This window comes from Ursus americanus, chromosome 16 (assembly GCF_024610735.1).
Source record: "Ursus americanus isolate L20-20 chromosome 16, mUrsAme1.1.p, whole genome shotgun sequence".
Taxonomy (NCBI): Eukaryota; Metazoa; Chordata; class Mammalia; order Carnivora; family Ursidae; genus Ursus; species Ursus americanus.
Window position 1 is genome coordinate 495,177 of NC_142142.1, and position 20,944 is coordinate 516,120.

At 37.9% G+C, this 20,944-nt stretch overlaps 1 protein-coding gene and 2 pseudogenes across 10 annotated transcripts in view; 1 reads left to right on the forward strand and 2 right to left on the reverse strand.

Annotated features, from left to right (window-relative positions):
• The window catches only part of SBF2 (SET binding factor 2), a 460,355-nt gene that overhangs the window by 36,896 nt on the left and 402,515 nt on the right, over positions 1 to 20,944 (forward strand). The window lies entirely within an intron of this gene.
• LOC123786581 (cell division cycle protein 16 homolog pseudogene) lies at positions 951 to 2,017 on the reverse strand (annotated as a pseudogene).
• LOC148108729 (cell division cycle protein 16 homolog pseudogene) lies at positions 2,131 to 2,720 on the reverse strand (annotated as a pseudogene).

The window sequence follows — 20,944 nt, forward strand, 5'->3', positions numbered from 1 at the left end:
GATGTGACATTAACTTGACTACTTTTGCTACAGTGTGTTTGTTTTTTCTCTCTTTTATTTATATTTCAAATGTTTATAGCCATTTTCTCTAAAGAATTTGACAAACGGGTAGGGTTTTTTGTTTGTTTGTTTGTTTTATGCAGTGCTTTCCTAGGCTTTTCATCCAGAGTCAACCTGATAAGAGGGCAAAAGACCAAATGCTTTTTTTGTCGTTGGAGAATCTTGATCTATGAATTATCTTAAAGTATCGATAAACTAAATTATACTATGATTCACTATTAGTAATATCTTAGGTCAATAGTAGTTCTTACCTCTTGTGAGAAAAAGTGCCCTTTAGCAAAAACAATTGCAGAATGCCCCCAGAGTAGACACTGTGCTCTTAATATTGATTAACATTTAAGTATTGGTAGATTCTGTGATTTAGAGATTCTTTGTTGTAACTTTCTGTTTCTCCATAGAATCAGGAACACAGCCAGGAACAAAAAGAAGCTTTGAAAAAAGAAAAAAAAATTTTTTTGGCAGTTTACCTACTTTATTCCTTTATGTATAATTACTTTGTAGGATCAGAAAACATCTGTTGCAAAGGTCTGTATAATCCAGTCTCTTATGGCAGGTCTCCGTTCCTAAATGTAAAGGTATAGTCTGGATTCCTCTTAAGAAATGAGAAATTTGGGGTTCTTGGGTGGCTCAGTCAGTTAAGCATCTGCCTTCGCCTCAGATCATGATCCCAGTGTGCTGGGATTGAGCCCCACATGGGGCTCCCTGCTCAGCAAGGAGCCTGCTTCTCCCTCTCCCTCTGCCTGCTACAGCCCCTACTTGTGCTCACTCTCTTTCTGTGTCAAATGTAAATAAGATCTTAAAAAAAAAAAAAGGAAATTCTAAGACATGACAAGGATGTGAGGAAACACTGACTTACCCCAAGACAAAATGGAATTGAGACCTATTTGGAATCATTTACTGTGGTCTGACATAGGTGTCTCTAACATCATTCATTTCAATTTCAAAGGTTTCTTCCAAGGAAGGTCTGGAATCTGGAGTTTTCCTTGAGGTTTCCAGTAGTGCAAACCCTGTTTCCTCTGCAATCTGTTTTTCTACTTCAAATTCCCTGAAATCCCATGGAGGTGACATAACGTTATTTACTGTCTTCACTGATGCGCATCAAAGTCATAACATTTTAATTTGTCTTTAATGTTTGCTCCAGTGTAAGCTTCAGAATCACCAGTGTACATTTCAATGCAATGACCAAGCACCGTAACAGAATATATTGCTTAAAACTAAGGGCTTTGTAGAAATAACAACATTTTCAAAGTTGCCCATCAGACTGTGGATACACCCTATGGCAGAATGGGTGGATGAGTTCTGAAGAATTAACACCAGTGCCTGACGGTGGTAGTCCAGTGCCTTGGCATACTTTTTAAACTTCTTTCAGACATGTCCCAAGTTGTTCAGCAAAGGTTCCCATTTGTCAACTGTTACCTTGTTCCCCATTGCTTTAATTTTTTCCAAAGCATCAAGAAACCATTTTCCTGCTGTTTTCCATTCTCCATTCTGAAATGCAAGCATACTAACCTTGTGCATAACAGAAGGATGTTCCAGTGCAATGCTTAGCTTGTGCAAAGCTTAGCACTTGGCCAAAGACTCTTTCAGTCAATTTTGTGTTTTTGATCAATCCCATATTATAATCCAATGTAGAACATTGGCAAATGACCCTTTCATCACCTGCACTCCTGTGAAGTAAGCAGCCATGGCCTGCTCATGCTCTCTCAACTGCAAACAAGTGCCTGTATGCTACCCACGCAGGCCTGTACGTCTTCTCAAATGTTGTTACTTTGCTGAGATACCTTCTGGCATGTTCATTTTTATGACCAAGCATGAGATAATAGCATCCCACTGCAAACCAAGACACAGGATTGCACACCAATTAATGAGAAAGGGAAAAGTTATTTGCTTTATTCAGTTCCACATGTGTCCCTGTATGTACAGGTAAACAGTTTTCATGGAAAGGATCTTCCACCATTACTACAGAAGTAAGCTTATAGCACTATTCATTCATTCATTCATTCATTCATTCATTCATTCAGAGAGCATGCTCATGGTGTCATGGGAGTGGGGGAGAGGAGAGATAGAATCTTATGCAGGCTGCATGCCATGGGGGAGCCGTCCCCGGGGATCTGTCTTACAAGACTCAGACAATGACCTAAATGGAAATCCAGTCAGATGTTTAACTGACTGAGCCACCCAGGCTTCTGGTTTGTAGCACATTTTAAAATCATGGTTATAATAATGGCTTTCAGCTAAAGACACTATCACATCCAGATTCTCTTGCAAACCATCTACATAATCAGGGAGGACAGTTTCACTAGAATTATTATACTTTTAAAATTTGTTCTCAAATAGAAAGCATAGCCATTCCTGTTCTTCAGTACAGAGCATGCTAAGAGGTAGTGACTCAGGAAGTTCATTTTCTTTTTGGGCTGTCAAGATGTGGCATGACATTAAAAGATTAAAAGCTTCAAAACAGTATGCGTGGAGTTTCAAAACATCTTTATAACTGTAGGTTGCTAGGGCGTGGTTATCCAGGGTATCTGAGATTTTCCCTCCTAAGAGATAAATGGAACTCTTTTTTGAGGACCATGACATTTCCCAGTCATTGGATGGGTGTTTAAAGCCACTTTTATCAGGTATGTCTCAAATAACCTTTTGTTGATTGTCTCGTCCATATCAAGAATATCAAGAGCCTGTGGATGCTTTCTTGCAGCCTAATGGTAGGTAGCTTCAAGGTAGCCACATGCTTGTGACCGAAGTGTATGAGCTGCTCTGTGATATTGCGCCATCAGGTAAAGATGGAGACAACCAATAAATGTCCTGGCGTTTCTCGTGAGAGAGTGAAGCCACTTTTCTGCACAAAACAGAGCACTGTATCAACAGCACAACAGTTGATACTGTTGCTGGTCCAGCTTCTGCAGAGTGCGCTCCGCAGCCGCTGTGGAGCCCTGGTGTCTAGCTGAACACATTCTGACTCGCCCTCCTTTCCACTGTCTGCCAGGCCTGCCCTGAGCCTGTGTTGCCCCCCCCCCCCCCCAAAAAAAAAGAAAAAAAAAATATTCTGAGCAGTTAAAATCATGCCTTAAAGACTGGGCACTACTGTACTGACAGGGCTTACTTTTTTGATTTTATACAGTTCTTACCTCTATCTATTGTACCCCCTGAAAAGAAAAAAAAGACAAGTTTTCAGAAACAGAAGTTGTGGCTCTGTTTCTACTTTCTTTTTCCCATAATTCTTTAAAAATGTTTAAAAATCAAGTTATATATTCATCTAGCTTAAAATCAAATAGGTCTATAAAACCCAGTATTGTTCCTCACTACTCTGTCACCCCCTTTTGTTTTTCTCATCCCCAGAGGCAACTCTGGAAACTTCTAAAGCTGATTCCTTTGATATTTACTGCTTGTGGCAGAGGCTGCTAGTTGTCCCCCATCCTCAGAAATCTGCGTACATTGCTACCTGGAATATAGACATGCTGCAGTCTTCTTGTAGCTAGTTGTAGTGATAATGACTAAGTACTGAACAGTAAATCACATGTGACTTCTGGGAGGTATGAGTAAGGAGCAGGGCATTCATTAATCTTCTTTCCTGCTGGTTGGAAGGTGGATGTTAGGGACACATGGGTGGCTCAGTCGGTTAAAGCATCTGCCTTAGGCTCAGGTCATGATCCCAAGGTGCTGGGATTGAGTCCCTCGTCCGGCTCCTTGCTCATCGGGGAGCCTTCTTCTCCCTCTGCCTGCCACTCCCCCTGCTTTTGGTCATTCTTTCTCTCTCTCCCTCTCACCGACAAATAAATGAGTAAAATCTTAAAAAAAAAAAAAAAGGTGGATGTTATAGTTGGAACTTGAGCCGCCATTGTGGACTGGGAAGTAAAAGCTATATATTAAAGATTGTAGATTGTAGAATGAAAGAATAATCATAATGATGGATTCTCCATACCAGACCTAGAATTACTTCATTTATGTGGAAGAGTAAGAAATTTCCATTTTAAGCTCTTGAGGTTTCTGGTCTCCTGCAGCCCAACCTAACCCTAACTAATATACCTCCATGTCTGTAAATAAATCTTAGTACTATTTTTTTGGTTAAAAATATTTAACTGTATTTCTTGATTTCTTGTCATAAAAATGGGGATTGACTTTCACCTAACCTATTTCATTTGCCTGCTCAGACACACTTCCCATTCACCTGGCATCTTCCCATTGTCTTGTTACATTGTAGTTTTGGTGAAGTCAGTATTCAGTGCTTTCTCATTTTGCCTGTGTGAATGAGCTTAATCTTTTGTTGTTTGTTTGCTTAGTTTTCTATCGCTTATCAGTAGTTCAAACTCAACTAATTCTGCCAGTTATCTAAAATCTCTCCACTAGCTTTATCTTCTTGAAGATCTCTCTCCTTGGGCCTTTGGCGATGCTTAAATCTATATTGATTGTTTTGCCGGACGCACCACTGATATCCCGGAATTTATATTCCCCATCATTCTGAGGATTCCCTTTTTCTCTCTTCCTTGTGTTAGATCTCTTTATTCTTGGATCTCACCTTCTATTTGTTTTCTTAATTTTGTTGAAGCATATCATCCAGTGGCATCTTGAGTAAGGGAGGGTACAAAGGAAGTAATATTACTGAGGCTTTGCATGTCTGAAATGTTTTTATTCTTGGTTGATAATTTGGATTAACTAGAAATATTTTTCCCTCAGAAGTTTGAAGTTATTGATCCATTGTTTTTTCGATTTCAGGATAGGGGAGGGTCTAGTGCTACTCTGATGCCTAGTCTTTTGTGTGGTGTTTTTTCCCCTCCCACAGAGCTTTTGGGATCTTATATGTGTTCCTCTTTTCTGAAACTTCTTGCCTTTTAGTGGGTCTTTTTGTATTCATTATGCTAGACCTTCAGTAGGCTCTTACAAGCTGGTAGCTTGTGTACTTAAGTCCTTCCATTCTCCACTGTTTATCTTCTCTTTTTGGAAGTCCTGTTCTCATCTCTTTGGTTTTTGTTTTTTAAGATTTTATTTATTTACTTGACAGAGAGCTCACGTGTGTGCTTGCACAAGCAAGATTGAGAATATGAGCAGGGGTGAGGGGCAGAGGGAGAGGGAGAAGCAGGCTCCCGCTAAGCAGGGAGCCCGATGCGGGGCTTGATACCAGGACCTCTGGGATCATGACTTGAGCCAAAGGTAGATGCTTAACCAACTGAGCCACCCAGGTGTCCCTGGTTTTTGTTGTTGTTATTATTCTTTTTACTGTTAGTTTCTTCCCTTTTTCCAATTACTTTTCACTTGTACTGTCATTAAAAATATTTCAGCAGCTATTTTTGTATCTCAATATTCCTTTTCATAACATTTTGGTTCTTGTTTTTTATGGTTGCAATATTTTCTCTTATGTCTCTAAAGATATTACTGATTTTATTATTTTTATTTATTTATTTTTAAAAGATTTTATTTATTTATCTGACAGAGATAGAGACAGCCAGCGAGAGGGGGAGTGGGAGAGGAAGAAGCAGGCTCATAGCGGAGGAGCCCGATGTGGGGCTCGATCCCGTAACGCCAGGATCACGCCCTGAGCCGAAGGCAGACGCTTAACCGCTGTGCCTCCCAGGCGCCCCAAGATATTACTGATTTTAAAAAATGCTTTTGTTTCCTTGAATACGTCTTTTTCTTCGAGCCCCCCCCCACCTTTGTTTTAGTTTTAATCTTCCATGTTAGAGGCTTTCTTTAGCTTTCTCCTAATCTTGTAGTCATTGTGAGGTTTTGGACTATTGGCTTCACCATTGATTAAAAATGGGTGATCTTGCTGGGATTGGTTTGATAACTTCCCTTGTTTTTTATTTTTTTACCTTTTGTTTGTCAGATTTCCCAGAGAAAGATCTTTCCATTTCCTGCTGGGAGGTATAGATTTGGTTGCCAGGATTTGGGGAGTGGGGAAGAGGAAGATTTGAGATTGCAGAATTCACTATGTAAACTTTTACACAGCTCCCTCTCTTTTCAGTTTGATGTTCCTGCTCTCAAATGCTAAGTATTCCCATAGGCTAGTTATTATCTTTTAAAACTCCCCCCCCCCCCCAAGTAAATCTCAACTCTTCTGCTGGGATGGAGCAAGTACAGTCACCCAGGTACATAGAGAAGGGAGAGTATCTGGGGATCTAACTGCTTCTTAACTAGACATTTAAACAGTTCTACTCACATTTCATTTCTAGACGTATCTGGTACTGCCAGCTGCAGAGCTTGTTGAGAGTTCTGACGTGCAAATCAGGTAGCTTCTAGTCATCCCTCGTGATAGTTTAGGATTTAGTGTTCTGAGGTGAGCTGACTCAGCTAAATTTATCCAGCTGCCTTTCATCTTTGTGGTTGCATGGCTAATCATTGTTTCTTTGCTAGCACCTCTCCTTTATTTTAAAACTTTTGAAACGGAAAGAAAGAACTTCAGGTAATTTTATTTGCTTATTGAGTTTAATACCCTATCAAGTTTCCACAATATCACCTTAAAATTTCAGAATTTCTTGCATGTTAATTATTTGCAAGATTTGTTTGCATCATTAAAATGAGATGTCAGGGGCACCTGGGTGGCTCAGTTGGTTAAGCATCTGCTTTTGGTTCAGGTCATGATCCCAGGGTCCTGGGATCAAGCTCCCTGTTGAGCTCTCAGCTCAGTAGGGAGCCTGCTTCTCTCTTTCCCTCTGCCTGCTGTTCTCCCTGCTTGTGCTCTCTGGCTGTCAAATAAATAAATAAATCTTTAAAAAAAAAATAAAAAATAAAACTTAAACCCTGTAGAACAGTCAATATTCATTTAGATTTACTTATATTTTTTTTTTCGTTTCCTGCTTCTGCAAGGATTCAATTTGGCATAATTTTTCTTCTGTCTGATTTACTTAAAATAGCCTGAAAGTGGGAACAGCCCAGATGCCCATCAACAGATGAATGTATAAACAAATTAAGGTGTATCCATATAGTCGAATACTACTAAGCAATAAAAAGGAACACATTATTGATATTCACAACCACATGAAAGAGTCTCAAAGTAATTATGCTGAGTTTTCTCTGTGGGAATTCTGAGAATTCTGTTTTTGTTCGAAAGTGTGTTTATTTCACATTTATGCTTGAAAGGTATTTTTGTAGGGAATAGAACTTTATGTCGGCAGTTACTGCCATTGAGCAGTTTGATGATGTGTTTCCATTGTGTTTTGGCTTCTAGTTTTTTAATGGGAGGTAGCTGACAGTCTACTTTTTTTTTTTTTTTTCAATGAAGGTAATCTGATTTCCTTCCTCTGGCTGCTTTAAGCATTTTTTTCCTTTGTCTTTGTCTTTGAACACAGTATGATTTTCTTTGTACTTATTTAGTTTCATAGGGCTTCTTGAATCTTTATCATGATGTTTTAAATCAGTTTTCAAAAATTTTAAGCCATTATCACTTTGATAATGATAATGATGGGCTTCTGTCCTGTTTTCTTTCTCCTTTTGGAACTTTTCACTTTCCCTGTGTATCCCCCTCTGTCTCTTGCTCCATTCCTTTTGCTTTTGTTCTTTTTTATCCTTTTGTCTCTTTGTATTTTATTCTGCATATTTTCTTCTAACCTGTACTCTGAGCTGCTGTTAATCCCACCCATGGAATTAATTGTATTCTCCAGTTTTCGATTATTTATTTGGTTCTTTTGTAAAAAATAGTTCAAGTTTGGAATGCCTTGGTGGCTCAGTCAATTAAGCATCTGCCTTTGGCTCAGGTCATGATCCCAGGGTCCTGGAATCGAGGACTGTATCGCTCCTTGCTCCGTGGGGAGCCTGCTTCTCTCTCTGCCTGCCACTCCCCGTGCTTATGCTCTCTCTCTCTGACAAATAAATACAATCTTAAAAAAAAAAAAATTGGCTCAGGTTCTTTGATGATTTTGTCACTTTTGCTTTTTATTTCCTTGAACATATTTACCATTTTTGGGGGCTTATTGAGATATAATTGATGTAAAATAAACTGCACATCTTTAAAATGTACAATGTGATGAGTTTTAATATGTTTATGCTGGTAAAATCATCACCACAATCAACATAATGAACATATTCCCTACTCCTGTAAGTTTCTTCATAATCCTTGCCTCCTATTCTCTTCCCCCCTACTATTCCCTATCCCCGAGTAACCACTGATCTGCTTTCTGTCACTGCAGATTACTTGTATTTTGGGAAATTTATATAAATGTACAGCATGTGCTTTTGGGGGGGCTTCTTTCACGTAGCATGATTATTTTGAGATTCATCCATGTGGCTGTGTGTATTAAACAGTTTCTTTTTATTGCTGAGTTGTGTTCTGTTGCATGGATATATTTCAGTTGATCCATTTATCTATTGAAGGAATTTAGGTTATTTCTAGTTTTTGGCTATTATAAATAAAGCTTCTAGGAACATTCTTGTATAAGTGTATGCATGGGCATAAGTCATGGGTATTTTGCAGCCTTTCTTTCTTTCTTACTTTCTTACTTTTCTTTCTTTCTTTTTTTAAATAGGTTCCACGCCCAGCATAGAGCCCAATGTGGGACTTGAACTCACAATTTTGAGATCAAGACCTAAGCTGAGATCAAGAGTCAGACACTTAACTGACTGAGCCACCCAGGTGCCCCTTGCAGTCTGTTTCTGATAACTCTATTTTCTGGATCCCTGTGGGGGAATCTATTGTAGCTTAAAACACACACACACACACACACACACACACACACACTTGCCTTTTATGTCTACTCATATTTGATTGAGTATTGGATATTATAAATAGAAAAGTTATAGAAATAGCTTAAGGTTTAAGTATAAAGATTTATGCTTGCTTCTGGCAGGTGACTAGGGGCACTAGTGATTCTGTATCACCTTAATGCAGTTTTAAGTACTGAGATGATTTGAGGCTAGGCTGTAATCCCAAAGGTAGTTCATTTTAGGCTTTCTTGGGAGTAGCCCTTCAGGGTGTGGATTCCAAACACATGGTATTTAACTATACACCTTTTCTTGGTGGACCCTGGACTCTAGTTTTTGTTCTTTATATTATGTGCCTGTCAAAAGCCCTGCTTATTTTCTAAATCTTTAACTAGATTTGCAGAGATGCACTAGGGGAAAAGTGGCCCAAAATACAGCTCTTATCTCTTGGTTTCCTTGTCCTTCTGGATCTGTTTCCCATAATTTTTTTTCCTGTCTTGGTGACTCTTTAATTAATGCCTATAATCAGATGATTTTCATGTTCTGTTCAGCTTTTCTAATTGTTTGCATGAGAAAAGTTGGTCTGAATAACTGAATTCACATTAATGGAAGTGAAAGTCACACTGCTTAATTTGAACATTTAAAAAAATGTTCATGGTTATTTTTATTCTTTCTTTTGTACCTTTTCTGGTCATATGAGGATCATACTTTTTTTTTTTTTTAAGATTTTATTTTTTTATTTGACAGAGAGGGAGAGAGCACGCCAGTGAGAGAGGGAACACAGGCAGGGGGAGTGGGAGAGGAAGAAGCAGGCTCCCAGTGGAGGAGCCTGATGTGGGGCTCGATCCCAGGACTCCGGGATCACGCCCTGAACCGAAGGCAGACGCTTAACAACTGCGCCACCCAGGCGCCCCAGAGGATCATACTTTTTTTTTTTTTTAAGACTTTATTTATTTATTCGACAGAGATAGAGACAGCCGGCGAGAGAGGGAACACAAGCAGGGGGAGTGGGAGAGGAAGAAGCAGGCTCATAGTGGAGGAGCCTGACGTGGGGCTCGATCCCGTAATGCTGGGATCACGCCCTGAGCCGAAGGCAGATGCTTAACCGCTGTGCCACCCAGGCGCCCCAGAGGATCATACTTCTTAAGAAGATTATTGATACTCATGTTGGGTGGTGAATATCTAGATGTAGTTATGATTCAGGTTTCCTTTCATGGATTAATAAAATTCTAGGGTATTGTCAATGATTGTCCTGGAGTGTGGTCAGTGATGGTTACCAAAGAATTGTGAAGAACTAGAGACGTGTTAGAAAGATAGTTGATATGAAAATATTTTCTTAGTTTTCACAAAAGGCAAGAAGTTCGTGTAACTATATACTTGCTGTTAGTGATGGTTAAGGTTCTTAAATGGCTTTTAAAAAATGTTCATGATTACCTGAAAAAGGACATATAATTAGTGTATATTCATAAAAAACAAAACATAAATATTAGTTGTCATTTACTGGATAGTCACAAATGTTGGCAGTGAGCTAAGAACTTGATACTATCTCCTTGTAATCTTTATAGTTACTCTAAGATAGGTATTTGTAATAGAAGCCATAAGTGTTCACCCATACATGTTTTTCCTTCCTTGGCACACAGAAATGTTGCCTTTGTAGCCTTCCTTGTATACAAGGAGGGCCATTGACTAACTTTAATCAATAAAATATGAGCAGATTGGTGTGTCACATCTGAACTGAGGTATTTAAGAGATACTGTACCACTTTCTGTTCTTTACCACACTCTACAGCCACACCGATTTTCTTTTTGTCCAGCTAACCCACCAGACTTGTCTCCAGTGGTTTTTTTTTTTCTTTCTTTTTTTTGATTTGAATACTTACATCCTTGTTATCACAGGGATAAAGGATAATTCATTTGAAAAGATGACATTTGACTTGTGACCTCAATGTGAAGAAAAATAATTTTGAAATATGGGCTTTTGATTACAAAGAATTTTGTTCCCATCATTTGAAGTAACACAAATAAAATCTACCAGCCATAACTGTACATGGAAGATGTTGTTATAGATTAATCTGGTAGTAACAAAATCCTCTTGCTCCAGACTAAATTTAGATCTTTAAATATGACCTGGGAGAAACAGAATTGGTTAGGAAAATGAAACTCATTATGGCAGAAATTGAGCCCCCCAAAATTCATAATCATAGATGCTAATATTTTTAAAAATTTGATATGAATATTAAACAAAAATTGTTATTATAGAATGTACATATTGAGGAATTGCTCTAGCAATTCAGCAAATAAACTTTTTTTTTTTTTTTAAAGAAATGATTTTGGGGCCTGGGTGGCTCAGTTGATTTAGTGTTTGACTCTTGACTCTTGTTCTCAGCTCAGGTTTTGATCTCAGGGTTCTGAGTTCAAGCTCTGCGTTGGGCTCCACACTGTGCATGGAGCCTACTTTAAAAAAATTTGTAAAATTTATGTACAGAAAATTAATCGAGCTAGGACATTGCCTTAGTGGAATTGGCTCAGAAAAAAATACATCCTTGGTGTCAGAGTAAAACATTTACAGAATCAAAATGGGGGTAAAAAGAACGATCAACCAACTTTCCAAATAAAACATGAAAATTCTTCTGCATATCTGTTTTTAATATCTTAATATCTATCTTTTTTCCCACTGAAGGTTCATTCTTTATTTTGATACAAAAAATAAACCCTTTAACCTATAAAGAATGTCAGTTGTTTTCATATTGTTCTAAAGCAATATTTTCTAACTCTCATCCTGTGAGTATCCATGGAAGAATCCAAGGGGGTATATAAATGAGAGAAATAGATGTTTGTATTGAGATGTTAAAATTATAGTTTTATTTCTGGATCTTTGGTGAATAATAGCCCTATGTCAGTATTAAATAATTGTGTCTGTTGGGTCCTTTGGGAAGAGGATGCTGAGTTGGAGTTAGTACAAGATACATATAGATATATTGGAGAACAATGCCTGTGAAAAATTAAAGGAGGCAGGATAAGGCCAGGAGAGTCTCCTCACCATGATGTAGATCTGAGACATCTTAGCTAACACAATGGGGAGCTCTAGAGCAAAGATTGCTTTTTAGAGGAGTCTCATGTTGTGCAGAGATAACCAGGTCCTAATACCTTAACCATGCACAGTCATTGGTTGGGATATGCCTGGGAAGATTGTGGTTTTGGCTGGAAAGTTGAGGCAGAACCTAAAGGCTCTAACAACTAATTACCCTCTCTGCAGCATGATCCTAAATTCTTTCTTAAAAGGAGATCTGGTTCATCTCCTTGGCTGCAATACTTATCATAGTTTTTCTTTTCTTTTTTCTTTTCTTTTCTTTTCTCTTCCTTCCTTCCTTCCTTCCTTCCTTCCTTCCTTCCTTCCTTCCTTCCTTCCTTCCTTCCTTCCCTGCCTGCCTTGGAGAAGTATCATAGGTTGTTTAAAATAATATAGCAGTTTTGAGCACTTTTTTTCCTTTTTTTGGCTAGGGGTTATACCAACAGGTTAAAAGAACAATAAATGGATACTTTTTAGTGTAGAGAATCTTAAATATCAGTGGTAGAGATAAGATTATGAGGTAAAGATTACTCAGAATAGGGTCACCTGGGTGGCTCAGTTGGTTAAGCATCTGTCTTCGGCTCAGGTCATGATCCTAGGGTCCTGGGATTGAGCCCTACATTGGGCTCCCTGCTCAGTGGGAGGCTTGCTTCTCCCTCTCTCTCTGTCTGCCACTCCCCCTGCTTATGCGCACGCTCTCTCTCTCTCTCTCTCTCTTTTTTAAAGAGTTTATGCTGAATAAGAACATCTGAACAATGATCTGGCAATAGAAATAATTTTTTCTTTGAGGGGGGCTTGGCTGCCTAGGTCTTATGCTTTAATATAAAGGTAAAGTAGCTCTTTCTGTACATTTGTGATAAAGATTAGAACATATTGCTTATCACATATGTGAAGAAGTCCTGTCAAAATATGTTAAAAATGGAGAGAATAGCAAGGTAATTACTCTAAAAGGGATAACGAAAGAGCTCAAGATGCATTAAGATGAGGCTTTTAAAGAGAAGACATAGTAAACAGATATGAAAATCAGAATTAAAAATAAGTATTACATACCCATTTATCTCCTTTGATTGAAAATACTGACAAAAATATTGTCTTAAAAATATTGTCTGAGATTTAACATATGCAAGTCAATAAATGTGATACATCACATTAATAAAATGAAAGATAAAATCCTATGATCACCTCAATAGATGCAGAAAAGGCATTTGACAATATAAACATCCTTTCATGATAAAAAACCCTCAGCAGGGAACCTGGCTGGCTCAGTCGGTGGAACATGCAGCTCTTGATCTCTGGGTTGTGAGTTAAAGCCACACATTGGGCATAGAGCTTACTTAAAAAAACAAAAAACAGAACAAAACAAAAAAACCCACCTCTGGACGGGTTGGGTATAGAAGACGTATACCTCAACATAATGAAGTCCATTTTTTTAAAAAAAGATTTTGTTTACTTATTTGACAGAGTGAGAGACAGCAAGAGAGGGACATAAACAGGGGGAGTGGGAGAGAGGGAGAAGCAGGCTTCCCGCTAAGCAGGGAGCCCAGTGTGGGGCTTGATCCCAGGACCCTGGGATCATGACCTGAGCTGAAGGCAGATGCTTAACGACTGAGCCATCCAGCTGCCCCAATAAAGGCCATTTATAACAAACCCCTAGCTGACATTTACTCAATGGAGAAAAATAAAAAGTGCTTCCTCTAAGATCAGGAAGAAGACAAGGAGGCCCTTTTTTAACAGCTGGCATTGAACATAATACTGGAGGTCCTAGCTAGAGTAGTCGGGCAAGACAAAGAAATGAAAGGCATCCAAATTGGAAAGCAAGATGTAAAATATCATTATTTGCAGATAATATGATCCTTTACTTTGAAAATACCAAAGACACAACTAAAAAACTCTTAGAGGTAATCAGTGAATTCAATAAAGTTGTTGGATACGAGAACAGAAATCTGTTGCATTTCTAGACACTAACAATGAAGCATCTGAAAAATAAACTATTCCATTCACAACATCATAAAAAATAATGAAATACCTAGGAATAAATTTGACCAAGGAATTGAAAGATCTATACAATGAAAACTTCAAAACTTTGTTGAAAGAAATCAAAGAAGACACAAACAAATTGAAGAACATCTTGTGTTCATGGATTGGATGACTTAATATTGTTAAAATGTTCATGCTACTCAAAGCTATCTATAGGTTCAGCAAAATTCTTATCAAAACTCCAATGACATTTTTCAAAGAAATAGACAAAACAAAAAACAATCATGAAAATTATATGGAACGACAAAGACCCCATGTAATCAAGTAATCATGTGACAGAAAAACAAAAGTGGAGGTATCATACTTCTTTACCTCAAACTATATTATAAAGCTATTGTAATGAAATGTTATTGTACTGACATAAAAATAGACACATAGACTGATGGAATAGAATAGAGAGCCCAGAATTAAACCTCTGCAAATACAATGAACTAATATTTGATAAGGGAGCCAAGAACATTCGGTTGCAAAAGGATAGTCTCTTCAACAAATGGTGTTGGGAAAACTGGATAACCACATGCAAAAAACCAAAAAAAAAAAAAAAAAAACAAACCCACAAAAAGCTAAACAAAACAAAACCCCACAACCCCCCCCAACAAATTGGACCCCTCTCCTATACCACTTACAGAAGTTACCTCAAAATGGATAAAGACTTAAATATATGACCTGATACCATAAGACTCATAGAAGGAAAACCCAGGGAAGAAGCTCCTCAACATTGGTATTGACAATTATTTTTTTGGATATGATATGATACCAAAAGCACAAACAACAAAAGAAAAACCAACAGTTGGGGCTATATCCAACTTAAAAGCTTCTGCATGTTGAAAGAAATAATAAAATGAAAAGGCAACCTATGAAGTGGGAGAAAATATTTGCAAACCATGTATTGGATAAGTGGTTAATATTCAGAATTTATAAAGAATGCATACAACTCGATAACAAAAAGTCAAACAGTCCAATTAAAAAAATGGGCATAGGATCCAACCCACCCTCCTTGGGAGGCATCCTTCCAGAGTAGCTCCTGCCCTTCCACACCTGGCAGGCAGTCATGGCTGGGACTGTAGCCAATCCAGAGTGACTCCTGGCAAGGGTGGGTTGATAATCCCACACAGTAGCATGTCTGTAGTTCCTGCAGCTAGGCTTAGCTGACTGGACACAAAGCAAGCCCTTTCCTTCAGTGTACCTGCAGCTTTGGCATAGCGGTTAATTGCTGACAGCTAGGCTGAGTACTAGCCCTCTCCACTACTGAGCCCATGGTCGGCCCACACATGCCTCTTAACAATGCAGGGAGCAAGCCCTGACCAGTGCATCCACGGCAGGCAAAAAGCATCGTTGCAGCCGGGCTGAAGGTAATTGTGGTTCAGCCACGATAGGAAGGTGCATGCAGCCCACAGAGGGGTCACTTCTCGAGTGTCTGGTTCTGGTTCAGGTGCTATAAGGCACCAAAGGACCTCTTCTACACAAGGCCGCTACTTTCAATATAAGGAGAGGTAGCTGGCCTACTAATATGTAGAAACAAATGGAGAGAGTTAGACAATATGAGAAGACAGAGGAATATGTACCAAATGAAAAAACAAAACAAAATCACAGTAAAAGAGCTGAATGACATGGAGATAAACAATATTCATGATAAAGAATTTAAAGTAATAGGTATAAAGATACTCACTGGACTTGAGGAAAGAGTGGATGAACTCAGTGAGAACCTCAATAAAGAGAGAAAATAGAAAAAAGAACCTGTCAGAGCTGAAGAATTCATTAACTGAAATAAAGAATACACTGGAGGGAATCAATAGCAATTAGAGGATGTAGAAAAATGGACCAGCAACCTGGAAGAGAGAGTAATGGAAAGCAATTAAGTTGAATAGCAAAAGGAAAAAAAAAAATTAAAAATGAGAATAGGTTAAGGGAACTCTGTGACATCATAAAGTATAACAACATTCACGTTATAGAGATCCCAGAAGGAGGAGAGAAAGGGAAGAGGGCAGAAGACTTACTTGAAGAAATAATAGCTGAGAACTTCTCTACTCTGGGGCAGGAAACAGACATTCAGGTCCAGGAAGCATAGAGAACCCCTATCAAGATGAACTCAAGGAGACCCACATCAAGAACACATAATAATTAAAATGTGAAAAAGAAATGCTAAGAGAGAATTAAAAAAAAAAAAAAGAATTTTAAAAGCAGCAAGAGAAAACAGTTACATATAAGGGAAACTCCATGAGTCCATCAGTTGATTTTTCAGCAGAAACTTCAGTACTGATAGAGTCAAAGTGCTGAAAGGAAAAAACCAACAACCAAGAACACTCTACCCAGCAAGGTTATCATTCAGAATAGAAAGAGAGATAAAGAGTTTCCCAAGCAAACAAAAGTTAAGTTTATCACCACTAAACCAGCTTTATATGATGTGAAAGGGAATTCTATAAGTGAAAAGAAAGGGCCATAACTAGAAGTAATAAAACAATGAAAGGAAAATATTTTACAGGTAAAAGCAAACTATATTAAAGGTAGCAGATAAATCACTTGTAAAGCCAGTATGGTGGTTAAAACACAAAAGTAGTAAAATAAATTAGGTCTACAGAAATTAGCCAAGGGATACACAAAATAAAAGATGTAAAATATGACATCATCTACATAAAACATGGAAGAGAGAGTAATAATTCAGTGCTTTAAGTGTTCAAATGAAAGTGACCATCAGCTTAATATGCTGTGCACATAAAATGTTATATATGAACCAAATGGTAACCACAAATCAAAAACTTGTAATAGATACACAAAAAATAAAGAGAATGGAGGGCCACCTGGCAGGCTCAGTTGGTAGAGCATGTGATTCTTGATCTTGGGGTCATGAGTTTGAGCCCCACGTTGAGGGTAGGGTTTACTTAACAAAATAAAGAGAATGGAATCCAAGCATAACACTAAAAAAAGCCATCAAACCACAAGATGAGAGAAGGAACAAGAGAAGGAACAGAGAAGAACTACAAAAACAATCAGAGAACAATTAACAAAATGTCAGTAAGTTCATGTCTATAAGTAATTACTTTAAATGTAATTGGATTCATGCTGTAGTCAAAAGACATAGGGTGACTGAATGGATAAAAAAAGAGGATCTATCTATATGCTGCCTACAAGAGACTAATTTCAGAGTGAAAGACACATACAGAAAGTGAAGGGATGGAAAAACATATATCATGCAAATGGAAGTGAAAAAAAAAAGCAGCAATGCTTATATCAGGCAAAATAGATTTTATTTTATTTATTTATTTTTAAAAAATATTTTATTTATTGGACAGAGAGAGACACAATGAGAGAGGGAACACCAGCGGGGGAGTGGGAGAGGGAGAAGCAGGCTTCCCTCCGAGCAGGGAGCCCGATGCGGGGCTCGATCCCAGGACCCTGGGATCATGACCTGAGCCGAAGGCAGATACTTAACGACTGAGCCACCCAGGCGCCCCCTTAGAGCAGGGAGCCTGATGCGGGGCTCGATCCCAGGACCCTGGGATCGTGACCTGAGCCGAAGGCAGACACTTAACGACTGAGCCACCCAGGCTCAGTAGATTTTAAATCTCAGGCAAAATAGATTTTAAAACAAATACTGTAGCAAGAGACAAAGACACTACATAGTGATAAAGGGATCAGTTGAAAAAGAGGATGTAGCAATTGTAAATATCTATGCACCCAACATAGGAGCATCTAAATTCATAAAATATATTAAGAGACATAAAGCAGGAAATTGACAATAATACAATGATAGGAGGGGACTTTAACACCCCACTTACATCAGTGGATAGATCATCCAGACAGAAAATTAAGGAAAAAAGTGGCTTTGAATGACACATTAGACCAGGTGGACCTAACAGATAGATACAGAGCATTCTCTTCCAAAACAGTAGAATACACGTTCTTTTCAAGTGTACGTGTAGCATTCTCCAGGACAGACCTCATGTTAGGCTACAAAACAAGTCTCAAAAAATTTAGGAAGATCAAAATCATGTCAAGCATCTTTTTGACCACAGTAGTATGAAACTAGAAATCAATTACAAGGAAAAAAACCTGTAAACACACAAACACATGGAGGCCAAATGATACACTACTAAACAGTGAATGGGTCAACAAAGAAGTCAAAGAGGAGCAGCACCTGGGTGGCTCAGTCAGTTAAGTATCCAACTCTTGATTTCAGCTTGGGTCATGATCTCAGAGTTCTGGGTTTGAGCCCCACATCAGGCTCTGCACTCAGAGCACTCAGATTCTCTCCCTCTCCCTCTGCTCCTCCCCACCCCCTGCTCTATCTCTGTCTCAAATAAATAAATAAATCTTAAAAAAAAAGTCAAAAAGGAAATTAAATACATGGAGACAAATGAAAATGTAAACAAATGGTCAAAAATCTTTGGGTTGCAGCAAAAGCAGTTCTAAGAGGAAAATTTATAGTGCTACAAGCCTACCTTAAGAAATGAGAAAAAAAATCTGAAACAACTTAACCTTCCATTTAAAGGAACTAGAAAAAAGAAAAAAACCCCAAAACAAGTAGAAGGAAGGAAATAATAAAGACTAGAGTGGAAATAAATGAAATAGAGACTAAAAAGCATTAGACAAGTTCAATGAAACCAATCTTTTCTTTGAGAAGATAAAGTTGATAAAATTTAGTTAGATTCATGAAGAAAAAAGATGGATAAAATCAGAAATGAAAGAGGAGAAATAACAACTGGCACCACAGAAATACGTAGAATTATAGGAGAATATTATGAAAAATGATGTGCCTACAAATTGGACAATCTAGAAGAAATGGATAAATTCCTAGCATACAATTTTCCAGATCTGAATCAGGAAGAAATAGAAGATCTGAACAGATTGATTGCTAGTAGTGACATTGAATCAGTAGTAAAAGAACTTCCAACAAAGGAAAGTCCAGGATCAGATGGCTTTACAGGTGAACTCTACCAACCATTTAAAGACTTCTTTTTTTTTTTTTTTAAGATTTTATTTTTTTAAGAAATCTCTATAGCCAATGTGGGGATCAGACCCACAACTCTGAGACTGAGAGTTGCATGCTTCACCAACTGAGCCAGCAGGTGCCCCTAAAGAAGACTTACTACCTATTCTCCTCAAACTGGTCCAGAAAATAGAAGAGGAAGGAAAACTTCCAAATTCATTCTATGAGGCCAACATTACCCTAATTTCAAAACCAGATAATGACACTACAAAAAAAGAGAACTAGAGGCCAACATTTCTGATGAACATAGGTGCAAAAATCCTCAAAAAATTATTAGAAACCAAATTCACCATACATTATAAAAATCTTTTAGCATGATGAAGTGGGATTTATTCTGGTGCAAGGGATGGTGCAGTATTCACAAATCAATCAATTTGATACAGTATATTCACAAGAGGAAGGATAAAAACCATACGGGGCTGCTTGGGTGGCTCAGTCTGTTGAGCATCTGACTCTTGGTTTTGGCCCAGGTCATGAAATTGAGCACCGTGATGGACTCCATGCTCGGCAGGTGTTTGCTTAATTCGTCTCTCTCCCTCTGCCCCTCCCCCTGCTTTCTTGTTAGCTCTCCCTTTCTCTCTAAAATAAATAAATCTTCTAAAAAAACCCCATATGATGGGATGCCTGGGTTGCTCAGTCGGTTAAGCTTCTGCCTTCAGCTCAGGTCATGATCCCAGGGTCCTGGGATCAAGTCCTGCATCAGGCTCCCTGCTCAGTGGGGAGCCTGCTTCTCCCTCTCCCTGATGCTCCCCCCCTGCTTGTGCTCTCTTTCTCTCACTCTGACAAATAAATAAAATCTTAAAAAAAAAACAATCCATATGATTATCTCAATAGATGCAGAAAAAGCATTTGATAAAATACAACATTTGTTCATGATGAAAACTCACAACAAATTGGGTTTTAGAGGGAACATACCTCAAAGGTGAAAAATGGAAAGCTTCTATTCTAAGATCAGGAACAAGACAGGGTATCCTCTATCACCACTTTTATTCAGCATAGTATTGGAACTCCTAGCTGCAGCAATTAGACATTAAAAAGTGAGAAAAGTCATCCAAATTGGTATGGAAGAAGTAAAACTGCCCACTAATTTGCAGATGACATAATACTCTTAAGTAGAAAACCCTTAAAACTTCATGAAAAAAACTATTAGAAATGATAAGTGAATTACAGTAAATTTGTGGATACAAAAATAATCAAGAAATTTGTTGCATTTCTATACACATAATGAAATAATGAAAGAGAAATTAAGAAAACAACCGAATTTACATTTTCACCAAAAATAGTAAATACATAGGAATAAATTTAGTTAAAGAGGTGAAAGATGTACACTCTGAAAACTATGAGACACTGATAAAAGAAACTGAAGATAACACAAACTAATGGAAAGGTACAGCATTCTCATGGATCAGGAGAATTAATATCCTTAAAATGTTTATACTGCCCAAAGCAATCTACAGATTCAGTGCAATTTCTAACAAAATACCAACAGCATTTTTCACAGAATGAGAACAAATAATACTAAAATTTTCATGGAACCACTAAAGTTATCAGATAGTCAAAGCAATCTTGAGAAAGAACAACAAAGCTGGAGATATCATCCCAGGTTTCAAGTTATACTACAAAGGTGTAATAATCAAAACAGTATGGTACTGGCACAAAAATAAACATATAGATCATTGGAACAGGATAGAGAGCTCAGAAGTAAACCCATGCCTATTTGGTCAATTAGTGTATAACAAATGAGGCAAGACTATACAGTGGGGAATAGACAGTCTCTTCAATAAATGGCGTTAGGAAAACTGGGCAGCTACATGAAGAAGAATGAAACTGGACCACTTTCTTAGACCTTATATAAAAATCTCAAAATGGATTAAAGACCTAAATGTGAGACCTTAAACCAAAAACTCCTAAAAGGAAACAGGAGCAGTATTCTCTTAGACATTGACCTTAGCAACATATTTATGGGTATGTCTCCTTAGGCAAGGGAAGCAAAAGTGACAATAAACTATTGGACTACACCAAAATAAAAAGTTTTTGTACAGCAAAGGAAACTATCAACAAAACAAAAAGGCAGCTTAGTGAATGGGAGGAGATATTTGCAAATGATATATCCAATAAGGTGTTAATATCAGAAACATATAAAGAACTTAACACCAAAAA